This window comes from Dasypus novemcinctus, chromosome 3 (genome assembly GCF_030445035.2).
Source record: "Dasypus novemcinctus isolate mDasNov1 chromosome 3, mDasNov1.1.hap2, whole genome shotgun sequence".
Taxonomy (NCBI): Eukaryota; Metazoa; Chordata; class Mammalia; order Cingulata; family Dasypodidae; genus Dasypus; species Dasypus novemcinctus.
The window spans coordinates 130,286,275-130,305,685 of record NC_080675.1 but is presented as its reverse complement, the minus strand read 5'-3'; the positions used below and the strand labels follow the sequence as shown (position 1 = coordinate 130,305,685).

The window sequence follows — 19,411 nt, the reverse complement described above, 5'->3', positions numbered from 1 at the left end:
CCACTGAGCCACATTGGCTCCCCTGAGTTGGTTTTTTTCATCTGTTTTGCATGTTGTTTGCTTTTAGGAGGCACCAGGAACCGAACCCGGGACCTCCCATGTAGGAAGCAGGTGCTCAACTGCCTGAGCCACATCTGCTCCTCCGTTCTTCTCTCTATACGCTATGTTGCAGTTACCAGAGACTGTAAATTTTCTCATCCAGTCTTCTCTACCTGGCATAGTCTTCTCCTTCCCTTTGCTCTAATTTTGCCCCTGAGGAACTCCCACTCACCCATTAACCTAGTTCATACTGCACCCTCTCAATGAAGTCTTCTCCTTCCCCATCCTCCAGACTGTGTTGTCTCCGGACTTTGTGGCTACTTTTAAACTCTGCATGGTAATGAGTTATTTTCATGTCTGCATTCCCTTTCTGGACTCATCACCTTGAGGGCAGTACTTGGGCCTTACTCCTTTTTTGAACCTTGCGTGTCATGTATACTGCCTAGCATACAGCAGGCCATCCATCAAATTTTATTGAAATATATTGAGTTGCATTGAATTACATAGGAATGCAAAGAAGACTGAGGGTAAAGATCCTAAGTGAGCACTAACTGGGTTTTATGTCAATATTGAAAAGAGGAGAAAAATGATAAGGAAAGGGAAAATGACAGGAACAATGCCCCAGAGGTGAGAATAAGCCTAGCAAAACCTGGGGGACCGTGGCTGGGCATACCTGGTGGGAGTAGAGCCTCTGCCATGCGGAGTGTTGGGAAATCAGATCAGAAAGGCCAGGCGGGCCATGTTATGGAAGACTTTGAACATCAAGCCGAGGAGATGAAGCATGATGTAATAAGTAGTATAAGATAATGCAATTCAAGAAAAGAAATGTTTAGAATATCCTTAGTATCGCTGCACAAACACATCTTGTTCCTTCTACAATCCCTCTAGTTTGAGGCTTATCACATTTTATTGTCAGTACGTTATTGATCCCAATTGGCTTTGTGCCATCTGAGAACAATGGTGTGGTGTTCTGAAGCAGAGAGTGTGATGCTGTAGGAGTCAGTAGCCCTGGAGCTGATCTTGCACTCCAGCGCTGATTTATTACCTGATGGTGAAATCACTACCACTGTAAACGTCAGTGTTCTCATTTGTAAAATGAAGACAGGAAGGTGGATGCCATGAGTCATGACGTCCATTCGATACCTAGGATGCAATATGTAGCATAACCACTTCTTAGTCAATGTATCATCTCCCCTGGCCCTATGTTTTACATGCTGGTTTCCTTACCTGTTTTGGGGTATCAGCCTTGCTTTATTGGGCTGTTCTCTGACACTCCCATAATCTGTTCTACTGAGCCTGACCTCTGAGGCCTTACCATTTTGTTATATCTGGAAAGCTCCCCACAAACTTTTGCTGCTTAAAAACTCAGATCCAGTTGCATGTCTTTCTTGATGCTTTTCTTAACCTCTCCAGATCTCTGATAATTTTCTCCTCACTTCTGGGGTTTAAAGATATATTTGTCTTGAGTTATTCTCTCAATCATATTGGCTTTTCTGTTTCCAATTAATTTGTGAATTTCTTAAAGTAAGGTAATGTTACACTTCCCGTGCCGCTGACGACAACAGAAGCGGACAAAGAAACAAGATGCAGCAAATGGACACCAAGAAGAGACAACCAGGGGAGGGGGGGGAAATTAAATAAATAAATAAATCTTTAAAAAAAAAAAAAAAGTAAGGTAATGTTTTGTACAATATGTGTTCACCACCACTCCCCTTCCCTGGTGGTACAAAGCTAAGCACAAAATAGACATCTAGTAAGGTTTTTGAATACTGAACTAATGTACAAGTAATAGTACTAAATATTAAAGATAAGCAAACCATCTAAAAGGATATCCATAGGGCTTAGCATTGAATAACATAGCATATCAATGATTTTCTAGATCGTATTTCATACCCAGAAAAAGTCTTTTAAGACTGGTTGATCTGTGTTGTTTCTGCTCTGTGGGTTTGTCTTGAATTGAAGAGTGGGTGGTACTAGGCCTAGAGATATTCCAGCCAACTCAAGGAAAAGGGAAAACAGAGAATTGTTTACCGAGTGACTTTGCCATTGGACACGTCCCAACTGCAGCTTGGGAACATCGGGCAGAATTACCACCCTGTTGCCACAACCCCTGCCAACTTGGATAAAAAGCAGTGAAGTTGACCTGTCTTTTGGCAAGGCGAGGGAGCTCACCAGCAGGCATGGGAAGGAAGAAGTTGTGAAATGAAAGCTGTGAAAAGGAGATGACTCTGATCCCCTTTCCACTTTCCCCCATTACGCTGAGTCTCTCCCCTGCCTCCCTGTCTCCAGGAGTGTGGCATAAATGAGAACCTTGCACTTACACCAAGTGGCCATAGGTCCTAGGAGTCAAGCTTGAGATGACAGAGGCGGTGAGAGGCAGTTGTTTTAGATTGCTTTGTTCCCTACAGTGGTCCTAGGCCAAAACTTTAGAAAATGCAAGCTGTAGGAAAGTAACCGGGCTTTAAACAACCTAACACTTTTTAAAAATGCAAAATAGAAGAGGATAGGTCAAGCTTTGTGCTGTGGCAGTATCGTAGCCAACGAGGTTTATCCGAGGCGCAATTATTGCTAATTGAAAACTTTTACCAATACCTCACCTTGAGGACTTGAAATACAGTCGGCATTGGCAATTTTTGACAGTCTCTATGGAGACTGAAAAAAAAGAGGATAGGTTTGAAGCAGTTAAGTTCTAGACCTGGCAGTATCAGGGCTCTTGATTGTAGATTAGCTCATGGAAATGAGAGGTTTGAGGCTAGGAACTCCAAATCCTGCTTTTGCTCTCAAGCTGCCTTCAGACTGTCTCTGGTAGGATAGTCTGGAAACTGTGGATTCATTGTCACCCCACACCTCCTTCTGATGTGTGAAAAGCTGTTAGTGCTTAGAGCAGAAGACCTCTTCCTTGCACTGATTTATCTTAGTGTGTGTGTGTGGGCAGGGGGCGGGGGGAGCATAGGAATAACTCTCATGTGTCATCACCATTTAGTCAGCACTTAGTTCCTTAGCAGAGGAAATGGTAAGATTTATTAGGGAAAGTATCCGTCATCCCATATAAATAGATGTACAGTTAAAGCAGATGTAGCAGGCAGGGTGTATGTTTCTGTGTGGAACTTATTATCAAGAACTCTTAGGGAAAATCAGTCATCTGGGAAAATGGCATATATAGGATGCACTATATTTTATTTATTTATTTATTTATTTATTTTTAAAAGATTTATTTTTTATTTATTTCTCTTCCCCTACCCATTGTCTGCTCTCTGTGTTCATTCACTGTGTGTTCTTCTTTGTCTGCTTGGATTCTTGTCAGCAGCACTGGGAATCTGTGTCTCTTTTGGTTGCGTCATCTTGCTGCATCAGCTCTCCCTGTGTGTGGCACCACACCTGGGCAGGCTGCACTTTTTTTGTGCTGGGCGACTCTCCTTACGGGGCACACTCCTTGCGTGCATCAGCACTGCACATGGGCCAGCTCATCACATGGGTCAGGAGGCCCTGGGTTTGAATCCTGGACCTCCCATGTGGTAGACGGACACCCTATATGTTGAGCCAAATCTGCTTCCTGATACACTATATTTTATACAAAATATTCCTCAAAGCAATAAATTTGGCTAAGTGTGCTGTTGGAGTAGGAAACCTTTTAATTTAAAAATTTTGCTTTGATTTTTGAAAAAATATGTGCAAGTGATAAAAACAGCCCAGTATTAGAAAATGGTGCATTTTCCCACTGTTAACCCCAGCCCCCCCCACACCACCACCAGAGACCATCACTTGCACAATTTACTTTGTATCATTCAAAAATATTCAACAAAAATACAATCTGACCCCCTCTATTTTTTTTTTTTTTAACACAGATAATAGTCTTCTATACCTTTCATTTTTCCTTAACAATATGTCTTGGAAATCATTCCTTATCAGTCTGTATATACGGCCAAGCTCACAGTTTTTTAATAGCTTTAACCAATGTTGACATCTTGCCATAATAACTTTAGGTTTTGTTTGTTTTGATTGGTTTTAACGTTACAGATAATTTTAAGCATAATTCCCCCTTCCTAAGTCTGTCCCTCTCTGCCCACAGGTAATCCCTATCCTGAAATTAGCATGTATCCTTCCTGACTGGCTTTTATGTATTTAGTACATACATATTTAATATTTCATTGTATAACTCTAGCACCATTTATCCACAGCTCTATTTTTTTTTAAAGATTTATTTTTTATTTCTCTCCCCTTTCCCGTCTCCCTCCTCCCCCAGTTGTCTGCTCTCTGTGTCCGTTCTCTGTGTGTTTGTCTGTGTTTGCTTGTATTCTTGTCAGTGGCACCAGGAATCTGTGTCTGTTTTTGTTGCGTCATCTTGCTGCGTCATCTCTCCATGTGTGTGCCACCACACCTGGGCAGCCTGCTTTTTTTTGCGCTGGGTTGCTCTTCTTACAGGGTGCACTCCTTGTGCATGGGGCTCCCCTACGTGGGGGATACCCCTGCATGGCACGGCACTCCTTGCGTGCAGCAGCATTGCACGTGGGCCAGCTCATCACATGGGTCACGAGGCCCTGGGTTTGAACCCTGGACCTCCCATGTGGTAGGCAGAAGCTCTATCAATTGAGCCAAATCCACTTCCCCACAGCTCTATTTTTGAACATTCAGGTTGTTTCCATTTTATTTTGTTATCAAAAGATTACATTTTCGGGAATCGGACTTGGCCCAGTGGTTAGGGCATCCGTCTACCACATGGGAGGTCCGCAGTTCAAACCCCGGGCCTCCCTGACCCGTGTGGAGCTGGCCCATGCGCAGTGCTGATGCGCGCAAGGAGTGCCCTGCCACACAGGGGAGTCCCCCGCGTAGGGGAGCCCCACGTGCAAGGAGTGCACCCGTAAGGAGAGCCACCCAGCGCGAAAGAAAGTGCAGCCTGCCCAGGAATGGCGCCGCCCACACTTCCTGTGCCGCTGATGACAACAGAAGCGGACAAAGAAACAAGACGCAGCAAATGGACACAGAGAACAGACAACGGGGGCAACGGGGGCGGGGGGGGGGATTAAATAAATAAATAAATCTTTAAAAAAATGATTACATTTTCCCTTTTTATTTGACCATAATTTCTCTCTAATAATTAACTATTGATATTTTTGAGTATTTTTCTGTATTTTACTATTTGTTTCTTCTTATTGATTTATAGGAATCTTTTAAAATTCTGAATACTAATACTCAGTAATATGCATTACAATTAACTTGTCCAAGTCTGTGACTTGAATTTCCACTGTTTTTAGGTGTCTTTAAAAATAAAAAATCTGAGGTGAAATTCGCATAAATTAATCATTTTAAAGCAAAGAATTCAGTGGTATTTAGTACATTCACAGTGTTTTTTACAGTTATCACTATCACCACTATCCAGATATAAAGCATCTCCATTACTCCAAAACAGAACCCTGTACTATGGTGTCTTTTGTCTAATGGAAATTTTAAATTACAGTGTATTCAAATTATCATTCTGGTATTTATTGTGATTCTTGTGTTTTGTTTAAGAAATCTTAAGACCTGTCATGAAGATATTCTCCTATATTATCCCTTTAATATTTTTAAAAGATTTATTTATATTTATTCCCTTTCCACCCATCCCCCCTGCCTCGTTGTTTTGCATTTGCTGTCTGTTTGTTGTGTGCTCATCATCTTTTCAGGAGACACTGGGAACGAAACCCAGGACCTCCTATATAGGAGGGAGGCACCCAATGGCTTGAGCCACCTCTGCTCCCACTTGCTGTGTCTCAATAAGAGACTCTTTGTGTCTTTTTGTTGCATTATGTTGTGTCAACTCGCTGTGCCAGCTCATCTTCTTTAGGAAGCACCAGGAACTGAACACAGGACCTCCCATATTGTAGGTGGGCACTCAACTGCTTGAGCCACTTCTGCTTCCCTATCCTTTTAACTTTTAAGGTCCACCCTCCCCCCATATACGTAAGGTTTTTTTTGTTTTTGTTTTTAAAAGATTTATTTATTTATTTAATTCTCCCCCTCCCCCGTTGTCTGTTCTCTGTGTCTATTTGCTGCGTCTTGTTTCTTTGTCCGCTTCTGTTGTCGTCAGCGGCACGGGAAGTGTGGGCGGCGCCATTCCTGGGCAGGCTGCTCTTTCTTTTCACGCTGGGCGGCTTTCCTCACGGGCGCACTCCTTGTGCGTGGGGCTCCCCTACGTGGGGGACACCCCTGCGTGGCAGGGCACTCCTTGCGCGCATCAGCACTGCGCATGGGCCAGCTCCACACGGGTCAAGGAGGCCCAGGGTTTGAACCGCGGACCTCCCATGTGGTAGACGGACGCCCTAACCACTGGGCCAAGTCCGTTTCCCAGGTTTTTAATCTATGTGGGATTTTTGTTGTTATGGCCTGAGGTGGGGATTGAAATCTTTTTCTCTGCAGGTGGCCATTTTTCTAACAGTCACTTCTCCCCATTGATATATAAAGCCACTTTTGTCCCATACCAAGTTTCTATATATGTATATTTCAGTATCTATGTCTTTATTCTGTATCTTCAGCACATTTTATATCCTTGTCCCAATACCATATTATTTAGCTATAGCCTCATAAATAGCCTAGTAGGGCAAATCCCCACTCTTTAGTTTTCTTTTCAAAAATTTATTTGCTGGTTATGTCCCTGTAATCTTCCACATGAACCTTAGGCTCTGTTCAAAACAGTTTAGACTGTTTAGTTCCCTGAAAGCCTTGGTGTGATTCTGATTGGAATTACAATGAATTAATAGATTTGTTATAAATTCATGGGGAAAAGGACCAGATTTACACAATTATAATGTTTCCATCCCTCAATGTGTTGATTTACTCATTTATCTGGTGCATCTTTTAGGTAATGTTTTATAATTTTCTTTTAACAGGTCTTGCATATATTTCATTAGCTTTTTGCCTAGCAGGCCTGTATTAAAAATGGGATCTTAGATATATGTTTAACATTTAGTCTTAAATGTATAATGTGTAATATATCTTTCCTAATTGATTTTTCCTCTCATATTCTGATCATGTATAGAGAATGCTGAATTCTCTTATTTTTTCCTAAATATTTGCCTGTAAATTCTCTTATATTTTCTACATAGAAAATATGTTTACATAAACAATCATATAAACTACACATACGAACAATTTTCTTTCATTCTATTTTTTATTCTTTAAAAATGTGGGGTTGTTTTGCATTGACTAGGACTTCTACAATTATTGAAAGAAGCTGTGATAATAGCCTGTGTGATAACACCCTTGACTTGTTCCCGACCTCAAAGAGCATGCTTCTAATGTTTTAACACTAAGTATCATGTTTTCTCTAGTTTTTTTGGTAGATGCATGTAGATACCTGGTTCTTCCCCCAAAATTGGTTCTCCCTTTCTTCGTCAGTAGCAACTGGGAATTTTATCTGGATCTACATCTATCAAGAAAACCATTGCTAATCCCAGCCTCCTTCTTTCCAATGAGACCACATTATTTAGTTCTGTTTTGGGGATATAAACAGAAGTCACATATGCAAATTGCAGTAGTATCCCTGCTGTAAGTGCCTGGAATGCAGATGTGAAGGCTGGAATTGGAGCAACCATCTTGAACATGAAGTACTCTTAGGAATAAAGAGCATACAAAACATATCAATATGATCGAAAAAAAAAGAGCTTGGCTCTGGGTCACCTATCCATACTTTTATTTGGGAAAGATATGAGTCTATCCAGTTTTTATCAGAACTAGATAAAAATCTTTATCAAAATAATGTGGTTGTAGCCTAGTCCCAGTTTGCCAATAACTTTTTTTTTTTTAAGATTTCTTTCTTTCTTTCTCTCCCCTACCCCCCCAACCCCGCCCCCCCACTCCACCCCCCCGTTGTCTGCTTTCTGTGTCCATTTGCTGTGTGTTCTTCTTTGTCTGCTTCTCTTGTTGTCATTGGCACGGGAATCTGTGCTAGAAGGAAAACCTGAGGATGAAACATGGAATTGTATAATACAGTGAATCCTGGGGTAGCCAAGGATAGTGGTTAATAATACAAATATAAGAATGTTCTTTCAGGATCTATAACAAAGATACATCACTTGTTCAGGTTGCTGATGGGGGTGGTATATGGGGGGGAAAATGTACTTAAAGCAAAATATGAACTATATTCAATGCAGTGGATAAATATTCTTTAAATTTGTGTAAGTATGTCTGCACAGGTATTGATGCTGTAAAGTCAAAACAGTTTGTGGAACTGTGATTCTTTCTGCCCCCCCCCTTTTCATATTATACACTTTATAGAACTCATTTCGCTGGCAGAAAGAGTAGGAAATAATATATCGCTTGTTCTTTAGTAGAATAAAAACGATGTAAAGGTATTTTTTGGTTTTCACTAATATATATCCACTGTAAATATTTGTCATGTGTAAGTTTAGCACTTGGACAGAATTTTTTTGTATTTGTAAATTGATTTAAATACATGGGATTATATACAGGTTTTCTCCTGTAATATATATGCATTATGTGCAGGTATGATATTTTTTTTCACTGCTTTTTCTATTTTAATATAGTGTGGAATTTTATTGTATTATTCTTCCATTCTTAATACTGTAATACATTTCTGCTCAGAAACTGCTTACTTCCTTAAATTGTCATTTTCCTCTCAGTGTGAAATGTATCCATTTATAATTGCCTATTCCCTGTTTTATTAGCATTCAAAAATGTGGAAGATCTCCCCACCACCATTTCTTCTGTGTCCTTCAGATGTGCAGTATAAAATATAGACCTAACAGTTGATGTTATAGAATGGCTTTGTTTACTTTGGTGACTTTATAGTTTTTAAATAAAAGACTGAACATTTTTAAAAAATGGTAATGTTGCATATCCTATTCTTAGAAAAATGTTACACACCACAGAAACAACTAAATTTCCTTGTCAATTATAACTATTTCAGTCTGAGGCTTCTCTGAAAGTATATGTGAAGAACTTTACATAAGAAGCAAGGCAAGTACAGAAATTATGTTCTGTCAATTACTATAACCTTGGTAAGAAAGTAAAGGTGGGACACGGTCAGGTGTCCCGATAGACAGAATCTTTTAAACATCTTGAAAGTTATATAACTAGATACTTCTATGAGATATAAAGTAATCCTGGTTGCCATAGGCATGTTTTCTGGATAGATAGATCCACACAATAGGTAACAAAATATTAAACTTTTCTCCAGGGGAAGTCCTGCTACTTTCTCAAACAGATGGCAAACAGTTCTGGATTATATAAACCTTGCCTAATAAAAGAAAACAGGGGAAACGGACTTGGCCCAATGGATAGGGCATCTGCCTACCTCATGGGAGGTCCGCGGTTCAAACCCCAGGCCTCCTTGACCCGTGTGGAGCTGGCCCACGTGCAGTGCTGATGCGCCCAAGGAGTGTGGTGCCACGCAGGGGTGTCCCCCGTGTAGGGGAGCCCCACGCACAAGGAGTGCGCCCCGTAACGAGAGCCGCCCAGCGGGAAAGAAAGTGCAGCCTGCCCAGGAATGGTGCCGCACACACGGAGAGCTGGCACAACAAGATGACGCAACGAAAAGAAACACAGATTCCCGCTGCCGCTGATAAGGATAGAAGTGTCACAGAAGAATAAACAGCAAATGGATACAGAGAGCAGACAACTAGGGGAAAGGGGAGAGAAATAAATAAAAAATAAATCTTTAAAAAAAGAAAATAGGCCAGTCAGTTAAGCCCTTGATCTTAAGGCTTGCACTTATAAACCTTATTGCTATAATAATGAAAATAATTAATATATGAATTTTTTTTTAGTTTAAATGCATTTTTATTTTTAGACAAACTACATGACATATTTTTATTTTATTTTTTTTATTTTTTATTTTTTTAAAGATTTATTTATTTATTTAATTTCCCCCCCTCCCCTGGTTGTCTGTTCTCTGTGTCTTTTTGCTGCGTCTTGTTTCTTTGTCCGCTTCTGTTGTCTTCAGCGGCACGGGAAGTGTGGGCGGCGCCATTCCTGGGCAGCTGCTCTTTCTTTTCACGCTGGGTGGCTTTCCTCACAGGCGCACTCCTTGCGCGTGGGGCTCCCCCACGCGGGGACACCCCTGCGTGGCAGGGCACTCCTTGCGCACATCAGCGCTGCGCATGGCCAGCTCCACACGGGTCAAGGAGGCCCGGGGTTTGAACCGTGGACCTCCCATATGGTAGATGGACGCCCTAACCACTGGGCCAAAGTCCGTTTCCCGACATGTTTTTATTAAAAACAATGCTTTTGCTCCAAATAAATCAGGATCAAAATGAATGATGAGTTCAAGATGGCATCAGTCCATCTGTCTAAGTCCTGGTGTGGTATGGATGAAAAGCAGTAGCCAGTTATGACAATAGGTGATAGATCCAAAGAGCAATGGCCAAATTTATTAACATTTCTCCATTTCTAAACCATCTTTAAAGAAAATCATATCTGGGGTCACACAATCCTCACGGTAGTCCAGGAGAGCAACCATACCATCTGGATTCATGTTTTCACCAGTAAAGAACTGATAATTGTTGAAATTAACAAGGATGTGCTGGATTTATTCTGCAGCCCCTGTCATAAGAGATATTACTCTTTCTTGTGTCTGTTCTTTAAGTTTGCCTTTGATTGATGTCATGTAATCTTTGACGTACTTCTTGTAAGCTTCTTTGTGAAACTGGTTTCCTGCAAGTGATGGTTCATGACAATATCTACACCAGTGATGACTGTGCTTTTGGTACTTTAACCCTTGGGGATTTCAGGGGAGGCATTTCCACCAATGAGGGAGTCATCAGTGCTCCCCTCTGTCCTACTGACCATCTTCTCTGCCACCTCCAGGCACAGCCCATCCAGGATGTCCCAAATCTTGTAAATGCCAGAGAACATCTCATCATAGCTGATGAGGTCCCAGTAGATGATCATGATGGTGGCTGGAGGGAGGTGGCAGAGGCAGCGGTGTGGCAGGAGCTCAGAGCCATTAATGTTATTATTATTAATTAATGCCTAAAAGTTGCCTCCTGGAAATCTCCTTGTCATTCAAGTGTGGCCTTTTCTAAGCCAAACTCTGCAAATAAACTCAGTACTTTCCCCCTGACATGGGACATGACACCCAAGGATGGGCCTCCTTGGCCCTGAGAGATTATTACCATATCTTAATCAGTGATGCATTTGGAGAAGGACCTTGACCAAAAGGGGGAAATATTAAATAAAATAGAAGTTTCATGGCTAAGAGATTTCAAAGTGAGTCAGGAGGTCATTGGAGGTTATGCTTATGAAGGCCTCAGCCAGACTTCACAAACTGCCACAATAAAAAAAAAACCTCAAACAAAAGTGCTCCTGAGGGTCCTAGGGACATCTGGACACCATAGGCAAGGCACACAGCCTCATGAAATCAACACCCCCTCTGTGGGCCCAGGCTGGGAATATATGTAAATCTATTTCCCAAATATAGCATAGCTTTATATTCATTTATAAATTCCCTAATCATGATTCTTCTACTCCTTTTATTGAACCTATAATTTTCAATTTACCTTTTAAGTATATTTCTCAGAGACTTAAAGTCTTCCTATTGTTTCTATGCCGGTTGAGCCCTGAAACTCCTGCTCTCTAGTTCTTTGGGCCTGCCCTGGACAACTAACAAAACAATGAGGATGGACCAGCCCCACCCCAAAATCAACGAGTGTCTTCAATTGCAAGCAAAACAGTTCCATTCCTCTGCCCCAGGATAGCTCTGTCCCTTCTCAGCCTGAAGCGTTCAGAGCAGACATCATCCCAAACTCCTTAAGACTGAGGATGAACAAAAATGGTGGCAGGGGCAGTGTAACCACTGACCAAAGCGGATTTATTGTTTTGTTTTTTTAAAGATTTTTAAATTTTTATTTATTCCTTGACCCCTTGCTGCCTGTGCTTGCTGTCTGCTCTCTGTGTCCATTTGCTGTGCCTTCTTCTGTGTCTGCTTGTCTTCTCTTCTCATCATCTCTTTAGGAGGCACCGGGAACTGATCCTGCGACCTCCAACGTGGGGGAGAGGCGCTCAGTCACTTAAGTCACCTCAGCTCCCTGGTCTGCTGCATCTCTCACTGTCTCTCCTCTGCATTGCCCTTTGTTGCATCATCTTGCTGAACCAGCTCTACAAGGCACCTGCTGTCAGCTCTCTGCAGCGTGAGCCAGCTTGCCTTCCCCAGGAGGCATTTGGTAGAAGGGAGCCCAATCACTTGAGCCACATCCACTTCCCAATGTGTTGTTATTATATTTATTATCTTGTGTTAATTGAGTAATTTAACTGGTAACATATACGAAGAAAAAAAGTAAAACCCCAGGCTTCCATATTGCTTTCCCAACCTGGGAATTTGGATTTTTCTATTTCTCATAGCAGAGGTTGTTCTTAAAGATCTTCCTCTAAGGATATCTCTTGCACCCCCAAGGTCTGCATCTCAGGAGCTTTATTTTATTCCCTTCCCCAGCTTCTGTACTTGAGCAGAGAATGCGTCCTGGAGCCCCAGTTGGGCACAGGGCCAGGCCTTGTCTGCCCTAAGGTCAGGGATCACACAAGAGTCAAGATAACCTGAAAAAAACACTGAGCAAGAGCCATTACTAACTGAATCACGGGGTCAACACAAACTTAACCAGTGTAGCTTTGTTTTCTTTCTTTCTTTCTAAAATCCTTTTATTTTGATATCAGCTGTTTATTTTATTTTATTTTTTTAGAACCTTTAGCAAGTTATTGCTTTTGCTTTTGTTTTTTTAAGGTTTATTTATTTGTTTGTTTATTTATTTATTTATTTCTCTCCCTCCCCTCCCCCCCAACCCAGTTGTCTGTTCTCTGTGTCCATTCGCTGGGTGTTCTTCTGTGACCGCTTCTATCCTCATCAAGTGGCACCAGGAATCTGTGTTTCTTTTCATTGCGTCATCTTATTTGTGTCAGCTCTCCCTGTGTGCGGCACCATTCTTGGGCAGGCTGCAGTTTCTTTCGCGCTGGGTGCACTCCTTGCACATAAGGCTCTCCTACACGGGGGATACCCCTACGCGGGGGACACACCTGCGTGGCAGGCATTCCTTGCACGCATCAGCACTGCGCATGGGCCAGCTCCACACGGGTCAAGGAGGCCCGGGGTTTGAACTGCGGACCTCCCATATGGTAGACGGACGCCCTATCCATTGGGCCAAGTCTGCTTCCCTCAGCTGTTTATTTTAAACACTTTTTTGTGTGTGGATTTTAACCAGCATTTCTATGTGTAGATACCAATTGGGTGTCTATATCAGCTCTATCTGCTAAACCAAAGAGTTTCCTCTCCAACACCCAACACCACAAAAGGGAGTACATTATATACACTTTCTGTAAATTACTTTTTTTGGTAGGAGATATCTTAATTTTTTCTTTCCATCAAAATCTATTTATTAGTACTCATAGTTCTTGTGGAGTTATGGAGATTGTTTCTTGTAAATATTTCTAGACCTGACTTTGCTTCTTTAAAATTGTAGGATACTATATTGTACAGAATTATCAAAATTAATTAAATAGTCCCCTCTTATTGTGGGACAATTATGTTGTTTACAGTCTTTGGTTGTCATAAAATTGTTGCAGTTAAGATCCTAGCACTTTGGGACTTTACACACAGATGCAAGTAAATCTGTAGGATTAATTCCCAGAAGTGGAATTGCTGACTCAATGATTATGCATGCCTACACTTTACATAGATATTTCCAAGTAGCTTTACAATGGGGTTAATCCCACCAATGATGTATGTGTCTATTTCTGCATACTCTAAATAATACAGTGTATTAGCAAACTTTGTAATCACTACCAATTTTATTAAATTTTTATTTCTTTAATTATGAGTGTGAAAAGCATCTGTTCTTGACACTCATAAGAGTCATTTGTATTCCTATGCTAACTACCTGTTCATGGTCCTTTAATTATTTTTCTAATGGATTGTTGGTATTTTTCATATTAATTTGAAAAGCTTTTATATATTTAGATAATGACCCATTGATTATCTCTTGTTGCAACCTTGTTCCTAATTTGTTGTTTGTCTTTGAACTCTTTCGTATGTCGAGTAAATTTTTAAAAATTTTATCTAAGTAGGTATAACAGTTCTTACATTTATGGCTTCTTTTTTCTCCTCCTAACTTAGAAAAGACTTTCTCATACCAAAATAAAAATAATTCTTCAGTTTTTTAATGGTGCTTTTATAGTTTCATTTTATGTATCCTTAACTCTTTGATCTACCTGGAATTTATGCCAAAGGTGAATTTTTAAAAAAGTAATTCCTATTTCCCAGAATGTTATGCATTATAGCAGGACATTGCAAAACTATGGATAAGGTTGTTTAAAAATTTGGTTGTTTGATCAGTGTGTAGATATGTTCATGTCAAAATAGTTTCTAGAGAGTTTCCAAATAAGAAATGATGAGCCAAGCATTCTTGCTGATTGATGGGTCATTGCTTAGGAATTAACAGGGGGATGTTCTAGAAAGATAATTGGACCAGAAATAAAAAAAGTCTAGCTTCTAATTCTGGTTGTGCCACAAACATTGTGATCTTTAGAAAGTTCATCAATTCCCTATTGCCTTTATTTGTAAAATGGAAAATACAACCCTCGCACTTCACACTTTACAAAACTGTTTTGAGAATCACAATGTTCAAATTCATGTTAATATTTTAAAAGTATGTTCTCCCAGACCGGTCTTTAAGCCATAGTTACACTCTAAAAAGCTGTGAGAGTTACTATGCTTATCTTACAGCATGGTTACAGGTACTGAGTCTCACCTTCCATTTCAGATCTTTTTGTTTTTGTCTGGTTTCCTCAGTTTGTTTAGTTGATTTACGTGTAGATTCTTTTTCTCTGTCCTGCTCCTCTGCATTGATGATTCATTTTGAAGCTCTAAGTGGTTATTGTTTTGGCCTTTCTCAAATCCCCTTGTCTCCGACTGAGGCAGGTAAGATCCTCCCCTGTGCACTGGACACCGTGCTCTGTCCAAACCCAGAGTCCAGGTAAGAAAACATGACATAATTCTCTGTGCTGAAGTTCCTTGATGCATTGCCTTTTCCCTGCCCTTCAACATCTGAAATGATGGCTTTGACAGGTCTCAGCCTTCCATGGCTGGATATGCTGCTGGAAGCAGCTGATGGGGAGACATGCCCAGACCTAACAGCATTAGACTTTCCAATACAGCATGTTGGGGCCCTTATTTCCTGTTACTTCTTTCTGGCTGGGTGACTCCTTCTACTTGCAGGCATTCCTTGGCCAGCTGTCTGAGTTAATATATGAGCTCGTGCAACTGTGGCTCTGGCATTGGCACTCGTGAGTCAATTCCCCAGTGAGCCCACAGAGCTCCCTTGATTTCTCCGCCGCATGTAATTATCTTAGAACAGGGCCAGCTTCACGGTGTGAGTCCTGTGCAGTCACACCGGGCCCCACATGCAGCAGGCTCCTGGGCTAGGTTTAAAGCTTTGCTGTTGCTGTCTTAACATTTTTAATAATTTTGAATAAAATCATAAGATTTTCATTTTGCACTGCGCTCTGCAAATTGCATAGCCTTTCCTGTCTTAGGAGAAACAGAATATTACAAGCACTTGGCGCAGTGGGTGGGGCTTATTGACTAACCCAGCTTCTTGGGAGTACACAGCAATAACCATTAGAAATAATTGTTCAGAAAAATATTTTCACATGTAGTGCCATATCCTGTAAAATGTATTCTTGTAGGAAGTTTCCTACCCATCTAAATAAAGAATTTTATTGCTTCAGGAGAGGGAGAAGAGTATATATTCCCTAGAACAATGCTGTACAATAGAAATTTCTGCAATGATGTAAATGTTCTTTTTTTTTTTTTTTTTTAAGATTTTATTTATTTTATTTAATTCCCCCCCCCCCCCCGGTTGTCTGTTCTTGGTGTCTGTTTTTTGCTGCGTCTTGTTTCTTTGTCCGCTTCTGTTGTTGTCAGCGGCACGGGAAGTGTGGGCGGCGCCATTCCCGGGCAGGCTGCTCTTTCTTTTCACGCTGGGCGGCTCTCCTCACGGGCGCACTCCTTGCGCGTGGGGCTCCCCCACGCGGGGGACACCCTTGCGTGGCGCGGCACTCCTTGCGCGCATCAGCACTGCGCATGGCCAGCTCTACACGGGTCAAGGAGGCCCGGGGTTTGAACCGCGGACCTCCCATATGGTAGACGGATGCCCTAACCACTGGGCCAAAGTCCGTTTCCCTAAATGTTCTTGACTGTCTAATATTGTAGCTATTAGCCACATATGGCCACTGAGAACTTGAAACGTAGGTAGATATGACTGAGAATCCAAATTTTAAAATTTTAATTAATTTTACTTACTTTAAATTTAAAGTTAAAAAGCCACTTGAGGCTAGTGGCTACCATATTGGACAGGCATAACTCTAGAACAACAAAGTAATATCTGACCTTTGCTGCTTTGATTAGATTTTGTATTAATTCCACAGAAAAACTTAAAGTTAAGCTTTGTCCAGAAATGATTTTCTAAATTCAGATTCAAGGTGTATCAAGAACTAAGATGGGGCAAGGGGTCGGGGCAAGGGATCTAATCACACTGTTTTTTTCTTAAGTTCAGAGTAGTATCCTTTCCTCCTATGAAAGCAAGGTCATGTAGCAAATTTCTTTGGCCTCAAAGGGAGATACTACATGGAGGAATAAATTTCCTAAAGACTGCCCCTTCCAGTGTCTAAGGATTGTGGAAGAATTAAGGAAGACAAGGAAGAAGGTAGAAGGTTAGAGGCCAGAGTCTTGGCAAGGAGTGATAGTGAAGAGGTGGTAGGAGGAGGGTTGATAGATGAACCGAAGTCATCACTCCCAGGCCCACATGGCCTGGGCGTGCAGGTGATTCAGCAAGTCCTATGTACTCTGATGATACACAGAGGCTTTGAGAACACAAAGGTACAGCAGAGGGCTCTGGTCAAAACAAAAAGTAAGGAGTAGATGTGGCTCAGGCCATTGGGAACTCACCTCCCATACGGGAGATCCAGGGTTCAGATCCCTGTGCCTCCTGGAGAAAGCAAGCAATCAATGAGTAGACAGACAAAAGAACCATTTGGGGGAGGAGGGATAAAAATAAATGAATGAGTGAATGAAGGAAGGAATGAATGAATGAATAAATAAATAAATAAGTCTTTTTTTTTAAAAAAAAGGTAGCTGATCGAGGAACTTTGAGATGGCCAACTCCACATATTCTAGAGAAAGATACTAGTTCACCTCAAAAGGCCAGATCAGAATAACTACACTTCAGTGGTCACCAGTCCAGGGAACAGAAAATCTAGCAAATCTACTGCAAGTCAATGAAGATCCAGATAATACCACTTCTATTGCCATAGGGTCATCTACGCCCTACAGACTCCAATAAACACTGATGCCATTTTGAAGGAGAACAAGGAGATGGAGAGAAAATTGGAAAAACTTATTGTTCTACCCAAAGAGACTGAGCATTCACATAAAGATATTGTCTGAGTTTTTAAATTGAGCTAAGTTTAACTGAAAGAGACAAATTGAGGGTTTTTCCCAGTTTCCTGTGGATGTGCAGATAAGTTGTGGAGAAATAAAGAAGCTACATTTTTTTGTTGTTCATATCTGAGTGCAGAGTGTGTGAATTTGTGACCCTACTACAAATACTTGACTTCCCAACAAGCCAGTTATGACCAGCAATTCTATTCACAAGCTTTAGCAGAGGGGTTGTGGGTGTGGTGTGGTAGGACACTAGCCTGCTCTGTGGAGCCAGGAGCCGGTGATGCCAGCATCACGGCAAAAGTGGGCACTGATCCCATGGATGATGCCCTTTGTTCAAAGGCACTAGCAACCTCATGTGGGAGGGGGACTTCGAGCTTGTCTGGAAGGCAGTTTTTCTTATCACCTCCTAGACAGGGAAGAAGTTGTAGACACTCTAGCCTCCTGGTCTGAGAGCTTTGAGAACAGTGGGACAGAGGCAGTCTGGCAGACTGTAGTGCCATTTTGCCTGTGTGCCTGTCACCCTCTTGCGCTTAATGAATCTGATCTACTTAGACAAAATCCTAAATATACGTTTCTGGGTCTAATATCCCATTGTTCTCTAGTCCATCCAGTCCTTTGTGGGCTACACCACCACCTGCAGGCCAACACTGAAAAATACATAGTCAAGAAAATGAAGGAGGAATTCCTGGACTATATTCTGTCCAGCCAGGATAGCTGCATTATACTTCAAGTATTCATGCTCCTAGAGTGAGATCCCACATGGTCCATCAAAGATATTTAGCAATTCCTGAAACTCATTAGACAATATTGAACATTTTTTCCTTCTTGGCTGCTCTAATAATTGACATTCTCCAAAGGGAAGGAGGTTGTTTTTGTTTTTTGTTTTTGTTTTCAGAGGCAGATGCAGCCTATAACAAGCCTTGTTTAATTCTTCCAAACTGCTCCTTTACCTACCTGTCCCAGACCATTCCTGCACAAATGTCTCCAATGCTTAAGACAAGAAACATTAGCTCCCAGGAGGACCCAGCTCTGATGATCCCTTTCCTAGGTTTCCTTCTCCAGAAAATTGGGTTTTGGAAAAATTCAATAGTTTGCCCTGCTTGGAAATAAGATTCACTTGCCATAGAGGCTGCAGTGGCTAAATAAAGAAGGATGCAGAAACTCAGTGTGCACCAGAGTTGACTTCTTTAAGTATTTTGAGTTTCCTAATACGTACACAGTCCTGGCAGACTCAGAATCATCAGGGGAGATGTAGCACCAATCTTGGAAATCATTTAGATGGTAATGCTGATGACATTCACTCCTAGTGATAACTAATAGGGATAATCAGGCATCGGCAGGATATTTATGAGGTCTAGGTGTAAGGGGAATAAATGGGTCAAGAATAAATGGGTCTTAAATTTATGAATGATAATGCCAGTAGCTACAGTGGAGAAAACAGCAAGAGAAACAGGTTTGAGAGATAAGATCAAGTTCTTTTTTGGAAAATTTCAGTTTGAAATTCTTCCTGGACAACTAAGTGGAGATATCAAGTAAGTAGCAGGATATGTAAGTCTGGGGCTGAGTGGAAAGGTCAGAACTGGAGAATATAGGTTTGGGAGCTATTGACAGGGAGATAGATATTAAAGCATGGAACTGGATGAGATCTCCTAGGGAGTGAGTGCATTCAAAGAAGATAAGAGGTTTGAACAAATTTAAAAATCGGGACTAGGAGGAAGGAGCCAGCAGATTGAGAAAAAGCCAAGAAGAGGTAGAGAAGGAAAAACTAGAAGGTGCGTTGACCCAGAAGCCAAAGGTCAACTGAGCTAAATGCTGCTGAGGGGCCAAGGAAGAGAAGGATTGGGGATTGTTCTGAGGAGTTGGAAAGATCATTGGTGATTCTGTGAAGAATGGCCTAGTGGAATTTTAGGAGTTTTGGGGGGTAACATTGAAGTGGAGGACCTTGAGTAC

At 41.4% G+C, this 19,411-nt stretch overlaps 1 long non-coding RNA gene, 1 other non-coding gene and 1 pseudogene across 2 annotated transcripts in view; 1 reads left to right on the top strand and 2 right to left on the bottom strand.

Moving 5' to 3' along the window:
• The first annotated feature begins 2,550 nt into the window (after window positions 1–2,550).
• On the top strand, window positions 2,551–2,691 carry LOC111766528 (U4 spliceosomal RNA). Its single transcript, XR_002798559.1, has one exon. It is a non-coding gene; the product is annotated as a U4 spliceosomal RNA (small nuclear RNA).
• Window positions 2,692–7,883: 5,192 nt separating this feature from the next.
• LOC139438033 (uncharacterized) overlaps window positions 7,884–19,411 on the bottom strand; it is a 37,045-nt gene continuing 25,517 nt past the window's right edge. Inside the window, exon 3 of the long non-coding RNA XR_011647899.1 lies at window positions 7,884–7,972. This is a non-coding gene — a long non-coding RNA (uncharacterized lncRNA). The remainder of the gene's footprint in view (window positions 7,973–19,411) is intronic.
• Window positions 10,406–10,923, bottom strand: LOC101416501 (translationally-controlled tumor protein pseudogene; annotated as a pseudogene).